Source organism: Manacus vitellinus, unplaced genomic scaffold (genome assembly GCF_001715985.3).
Source record: "Manacus vitellinus isolate BGI_N305 unplaced genomic scaffold, ASM171598v3 scaffold_9_pilon, whole genome shotgun sequence".
NCBI classification, from domain to species: domain Eukaryota; kingdom Metazoa; phylum Chordata; class Aves; order Passeriformes; family Pipridae; genus Manacus; species Manacus vitellinus.
The window spans coordinates 1,834,008-1,841,894 of record NW_021940917.1 but is presented as its reverse complement, the minus strand read 5'-3'; positions in this window follow the sequence as shown (position 1 = coordinate 1,841,894).

Below are 7,887 nucleotides of genomic sequence, written 5' to 3'. Positions count from 1 at the left end.
ATAACAAAAATGCTTTTAAGAGTACAGGTGCAATTTAAAGACAATTTTCAGATGTCAAAGCTAGGATACATGCTATCTCTGTGGAAGATCTAAGAGGAAACCCACAATTTTTGGCAATATAATTTTTTAATTTTGTTGTGGCATAATGATCTCTTCTTTGAGGCAAAATCCTCTGGCAAATTTATTTGTCTTGCAAGTTTGGGACTTTTTTTAGCAAACAGGAGTTAAGATTTCAGGGAAGTAATAAGTAGCAGGGACATGAGAATTTGAGCAAAGATCTGAGTTTTCAAAAAGATGTTCCTAAATAAAACAATCGTAGAAAAGAAAGTAGGACTTGCTTGTCCCGTTTTTAGTCACTTATTAGTTAGAATAGTTAATGTTTAAAGTCCAGCTGAAACTCCCTCCCCTTTAGTGTAAGTTCATTGCTTCCTGCAACTAAATTGATGACTTGTGAAGATTTCTGAACTCAGTCTCCTGAGAAAGAACTCAAGGTTCTAGACCACCAAACTTTTTAGTCTTTCACCAGAAGCCACATTCATCAGCCCTTCGATCATTCTCCTGTACAATCTCTCTTGTTCATCTTCTAATATTGTATTTCTTGAAATGACAAGTGTCATGCCCGAAATACTTATTAACTTGTTGATCTGTGGAAACTCAATCCTGTTTTTCTGAAAACTCACAAACTTTTTGTAAAACCTGCAGTGACTTCACTTAGAAGACCTTAATTTGTCACACTTTTCTAAAAGTTTATGAAGACAGGTACATAATTTTCCAACTGGCCCCTAGCATTTGGACACACACTTTCCTAGGTTAGCAAGATAGCTTTTGAAAAATAATTAGCTGTATTTAAAACTATACTCATTCATTTGTGGTTATCTTTCTGCTATGTAAACAACTTAGGTCTCTTAATATGTCTTTCATATCTGTGGGTTCTTTTTTTTTTTAATTTTTTTACACCTGAGAAGCTGAAAACAGAGGGTTTTCCTCTTTACACTTTCCACTCAGCTTATTTAATATAATAGTGGCCTGGCTCCACCCTTCCACTCTCAACAACTATATGCCATAAGGTAACATTATGAACTTTGTTTTTTTAAACTAAACAAATATTATATCCTAAAAAATTACCTTCATCCATGGTAATCAGTCTGTTTCTCAGGGCCAGTGTTTTCACAGAGATGAGATTAACTTCTGGTATTTTCTGAAAGCCTCCCACACAGTGTACATAAATATTTAACCTGCAAAAAATGCAAGGGCTTCATTAGGCAACAAGATACCTGTAAAAAGTAAAATGAGAGACATAGATCAAGTTTCTTCTGGCTGATTCCTAGGGTGGGAAATGTTGGTTTTACCAGTAGATTAGAATTTAATAAATGAAACCAAATGCTGTAGAAAGCATAATTCTAACTGAAAAAAAAAAAAAAATACAGGCTGATGTTATATATCTGAAACCAAAAATACCCACAAGGGTTATTTTAGAAGTGTTTCATCAGAATATTTTACAAACCTCCACTCTTCCCTATTTCAGCAGAAACAATCTGAAATAGTATTCTGTTCCATTTCCAGTAGTGATGAAACTGGTAAAGATGCAAGTGGTGTTTTATGCAATTTCAGCCTTAATTTCATACGAACTGAGCTACTACATGGTTCCAGATGAAACTGTTGCCACATTAGAGCAAAGTTTGCCCTGCTTTTTATGATTGCTTCACATACGTGTATGGCCATTTTCCTTCTTTCATAATTAAAGGTAAAGCCCCTACTCTTTTATCATTGCCAATACCATTGTGCTGTGACTGGCCTCAGCTGAGATAGGCAGATTATTTTGATCTGCAAATCAAATATGCTGTTCTCTTGGAATAACTCCAGGCACAAAACTTCTGATATATTCCTATATTATTATGAACAATACAGCAGCAGAAACTGGGAGAAGCAAGTATTATTCCACAGTTGCAAAAGCAAATACAGAATGAAGTGTTCACAGGCTGGTGTGATCCACCCTCGGCAGGTGAGAACAGTGGCTCAGGATTTCTACCTCACAGCAATTGTTCTGCACTCCACCCTTATGCCAAAAAGGATTAAAACCAGGAACTTGCCTTTAGATTGTAGTCCAAAAGGAAGGCTTTTGGTATCACTAACTCAACAAGCAGTTTTGCTGTGGGTTTATAGGAAGCAGCTTCATTGTGAATCTTTGTACAAATAATTGACAACTAATTTAATTTTGAGGACTATTTTCTCTAGTATGCTATTTTGAATATGTTATAGCTTCACTGGGGAGCAAAGAATATAGCATGATATGAGACCTAGATAAAAGGCTTCTCTGAGAGAGTACTTTTCTTATAAAAAAGGAACCCTTTTGTGATTTTTCTTCTTATGATAACAAAAATATAAAGGGGTGCTTTTTTCTTCCCCCATCCTTTCCTCTTACCACATCAGTAAAAAAAGAATAAGGAATAGGAAAGGAGAAAAAGAAATGGGAAAAATCAACCATCTTAACAACTGAGGGTGGTGGATTTTAAATATTCACAGCCTTTTATTTTATAAAATTAAAAACATATTTGACAGGTTATGTGTCCAAAACTTTTTACAGTAATAAAATTATATATGACATATGATAAGCACTACAACTATTGCTAAAAGAAGAAACTGGCAAAACAAAAAAAATTACTGGACTTCAAGTTGTATTTAAATAAGATATTTTAGGTTCCTACTTCAATTTTTTAATATTCACTGTAATGTTTACTGCTTTGTTTAATCTTTTAAGGAATGTGTAGTAGTCCTAGTCTTGAACTATAATGTGACTATGCTAGCTATTAAACAAACATAATAAAACAGATTAGTAGTGCTACATATATCTTAAGGCTGTTTCTTTCAGTACTTTTGTTCTGATTGGTATTCTTGCTAATTTTACACTAAGAAGAATCCCTACCTGACAAACCTTCTTTACATTTTTACATAAAACGCCCTTCACAAAAAGCCTATAGTAATCAGTTACACTTAATGCCTTTTTTTAAAATCAACATCATTGGGACTCACTATTCCATTCTTATCTCTGGTATTTTCTCATCCATAATACTTCATGCATAATTATGTGAAGATAAATCTCATGTTCCTCTTTGTGTATTCCCATTTACTTTGGTTTTCTTTAGAACCTTGTAGCAGCTCCGGGGAGAGATAATTTATTGTAGCATAGAATTGGGCCACATTTCAAATGTCACATCTGCACCTTTCTCTGAGGAAATGAAGATGCAAATCCCAGCTCTGAGTTTTGTATCTTTAGGCACTTCTATAATGGGACAAATTACAACAAATACAAATGTGCCTTTAAGTTTCTTCTCTTTGAAATAGTAACAAGCTTAAACTCTTTAAAATTTCTCATTAATAACTGTGGCTTGCACTATGCCACCCACGGTGTCCTGGTGGTATTTCTTCCCAAACAGCAACAGTCCTGGGACAATCCAACCTAGGGTAAAACTGAAACAAAAGAATAGTTTTCTGAGGTTTTAGCTGGAAATGCAATAAGGAATTCCTATTCAACATCGCAATACAGAAATCTGTAGGAAATCTCCTGGATATAAATTATATTACTGAATGTCAACAACAAAATTATATTTAAATTGAGGAAAAAAACATATAAAATGGAGAAGGCAAAGAAAAGTACTTTTTCAAATGGAATACTGCAGTTTAGATATTTCGCTATGGGTATTTTGTTTTTGTGAAGGTTTGAGGTAAAAGCACATGAAGAGTTTCATTTTTTTCTGAGAGGAAACTGTTCTAATGTTCTGTAGAAGTAGATCAGTTTTGCAATCACTGACTAACTGAGAATTAGTTCTGTCTCCTAATTTTGGCAGGTAAGCTGTTGAGTGAAATAGTAACAGTCAAACTGTCTCAAACAAATTTTCCTGAGCACAAAACCCCCCTATTGTTAATGGAAACAAGGTATTACAAGAGCAAATGGAATGTACAGTTTCCTCAATTTTTTATGACTGTTCTTACCACACCCTGAATGTAGACAATGAGCAAAACATGATTTACTATTATTCACTTATTATGTGATTCCTGTTTCTGCATGGTAATGGGACCCAAGACAGGGCTGTGCCACTCCGAACAAATATCAGCTTGATTGAAGGGACTCTGAAGTTTCAGAGTATGATACTTGCTCCTCATTGTAAATAAGGAATAAGATATGGTTTATTGTTTAACCTGGGCATTTTTTGTCAATCAATCTGCTCACTGGTATAATTCAACATACAGAAACAACCAAAGCAGCACAGTTTGCTAAGAAGATATTTGTAAATATACTCATATATTTATAATATTTATTTATAAACTTATTAATTTTCTTTAAAAGAAAAAGAGATGCACAAGAAATGGTAGTAGATGTAAAGCTACTTTGAAGGATCTAAGCAATGTCAGAATGTTAAATAAACTGGGAAATCCTAGATGGCTAAATTTAACCTCCATATTGCAATGGCACAGGTGATTCATCTGCTGATTAACTTTTTGCTAGTTAGTGCTGTCTCTTCTTCCTTTGAAGTTACGACAACATAATTCTGGAGCAGGGTTCAGTCTCTTGTAAATCACAGAACTGCTCATCCTGCTTCTTGGTCTCAATGGAAGACACTGCCCAGTTCCACTTGTCCTAAGACAAGTTGTGACACATCAGCACCTCTCCTGGGTTTACTATTTGGTTGGGGGTTTTGTTCTTGTTTTTTGTTTTGTTTTGTTGCCGTTGTTTTGGTTTTGTTGTTTTGGTCAGTTTGTTGGTTGGCTTTGATTGGAGGTTTTCTGTTTGGTTTTGGGTTTTTTTGGTTTGGTTTGGTTTTTGTTTCTGTGTTGTTTTTATTTTTTTTTTCCATCAAGACTTTTCTCTGTCAAGGGCACTGACCTTTCCACAGCATTAATAATACAGTTCAATTGTTTAAAGAAGCACTCTGTCATTTGTGTTCCCTTCCCTTGCATGTCACTTCTGTTACTATTTACACTTTCTGATCAGCATTACACACTTCACAGACAATAAAAATCTTATGCATTCCGAATTTGTCTTGTACCCTTAGTACTTTCACCTGAATGTGCACTAAGTTATCTCTTCCACAATGACTTACTATTTTTGTCGCAGCTATATCAACATACAAGTCTGTTTTTCTCTACTGCAATTTGGAGGAATATTTGTGTAACCAGGGTTTGTTTGCAAGGTTTTTTCCTAGAGGCTTCCTAGCAGGTACAGATTTTCCACATACAAATTACTTTGGCATACAACCATAGCGGAGTCAGGGTTTATGACTGGAAGGCAGGCTGACAAGTTCAAAAGCTTCTGGAAGTGTTTCTCAGTTTGTGCCTGAGCCTCCAGGCTCCAAGCTACAAGTTCACCAAAGGGGGGTTATTTAAAAAATATACAAGGCTCCAAAAATTTGCCCACCAAATTTGCTAGAAGAGACTTCAGTTCTTTTAAAACCTTAAAAGAGAGTGTAAAGGAGAAATGTTGCACACGTTTTTTTCTGGAGGTACTTTTACTGACAAACTTTAGAAAATAAAGGAACTTGGCAAAATTTTAAAGAGCAATATTCAACCAAAATAAAACATCCCACAAAGCATTGACTTAGCATGTTCTAACCCATTCAACTCAGTGAAATCCAACAAATCAAGCTTTAAGTTACCCAAAATACTAAGAGAGGAGATTAGGAGAAGAACAAGTAAAGAAAGAGAGAGAGAGAAAGAGAATTATAACTACCACCCCTAGATCCAGCATATCTACCTACCAGGAGTCCAGAAACATGGTGGGGTCCAAACGACATGGAGAGCACATGTTGCTGGTTTTATTTGCTCTGTCCCCCCTGTGCTCACACCACCCCACCCCCAGGTGGGATTTCCAGCCCACTGGCCATTCTGGAGCTCCGGGTCAGGGTGAGGGGCAGTGCTCCTGGTGTGTCCGCCAGTGTGGAGCTGGGTTAGGGGCTCCAGGGTGTGAGGGGCAGTGCTCCCAGGCTGGCCAAAGAGACTCCAAGGGTCTGGGGTATGGGAGAGAGCATCACCTCACTTTCGTGAAATTCGACCTGTCCTTCCCCCTCCATGCACACTCACTTGAGTTGGTCTGAACCAATAATTAATAAATAATCCAGTGTCTCACAGTGTCCCTAAGATGAATTTCTGGTTCCACTAAAATGAGAATTTGATCTCATTTAAACTGAATGGGATTTCTAATTCCCAAAATGGTTACCTTGGCATGATTTTACATGCAGCTATTCTGCCTGTTTATAGTAGGGCATGGGCTATTTTTATTTCTCTATGTAGGGGGCTGTTCACTAATGTTTTGTGTCTTCTGGAGAGCCAGCCTTTGTTTTACCATGAGACTCAGAGTATCCCTTTAACCTTCTAAAAATCTCTGGAGCTACAGAATAGGTATTTATTGCAACTAAGTGAGCAGTAAGTAGTAGACCTAATTACAGAAGTAGGTGTATGTTTGATTAATGCATGGAATTCCTGTTGCCTGGGAATTTTTGCCAATTCAGTATTTCATGAGGCAAGAACAAAATGCTGGCAAATCTATTATGAAGACAGAGGTCTTAAATATTCTGTGCATTGCAAAAGCAAATTCAGCTAATCCTATCTAGAAATTTCCTCAAAAATATTTATTAATTATTTTGAATCAGCATCAAGACACAAAAGCATTTTTTCTGATCTTTTCCCTATTTACAAGCTTGCAAAGAGGTCCACAGCTGAAACATGATCTGATTGGTAAATAACACAGTAATGAAAATAAATCCTTTAACAGAGAAACCATAAAAGATATTACACAGTTTTGATTGTGTCTTATTGTGTCCAATATTTTGGTTTTTTAAGCATGAAACTAGAAAAGTTCTGTGTCTAGATTTGAGGCTCTATGCCATCCAACCCATAGTATAGGATCACAGGGATACCAATGACTACAACTCGACCCTAGATGGACTGACTAGAACCATGTATACTAGGTGCAAATGAAGACAGTGTAGCTGTTCTCACTGAATTTGAAATCTAATCTGCTGTAATGTCAAAGGAATAGATGAAGGTCTGAGGAGGCACTGTAACTCAACATGCAGGAAAGATATTTTTCTGAATAACGTAACTGAGATATGTTTCTTAAAACAGGGTTTATATAGGAATTGGCAAATATGTATCAGTAAAAGTACTGTGTTCTTTCTGGACTGCCTTCTTCGAACTATTACTGTCTTGGGTAAAACCGTTGTAACTTATACACAGTCTTAGATCTGTATCACCTATATCACTTCTCTGTTGCTTGAAACTTGAGTACAGCTGCTACATTGCAAGTCCTGGTTGCCTAAGGAAATGGAGTAATGTTTCTCCGTAGTTTTTTAGGATGTGGATAAAAGGTACTGAAGATAATTGAAGTCACAGGGTGCAAGAGATGAAAGGCACAGATTCCAGGTGGCTCTGGCTTGATATCAGATCGCTCAAAATGGATAACTATCCTGGTGTGAAACAGGCAGAGCTCTGATTTATGACTTATTGCCTGACAGTACTCTCAGGAGCTCTTTCAGGATAAAGCTATTTCATAACAATGTGATTTGTTAGCATCAATTTTAACTTAAAGTTTATCTCATATGTAATCTGAAGGTCATTTGTAAACTGGGGTTTTCAGCTGAGTGTAGGTAGAATGGTCATCTCCCCAGTTCCCTCAGATTTAAGTCTTCTTTAAGGTAATTTGGATAGAATAAACACAGAGCTACAACAGGGTTGGCAGCAGCCTCTGAAATAGATGTAATGGCTGCTGATGTTTCTCTCAAACTCCAAGAAAATTTCTGACTCAGTGTACTATTATTTTGTGTAGGCTTGGGGAAATTCTGTCTCCCCACTTGAGCTGTTATCACTAGTCTCAAAAGAAATATTTAGTATGGT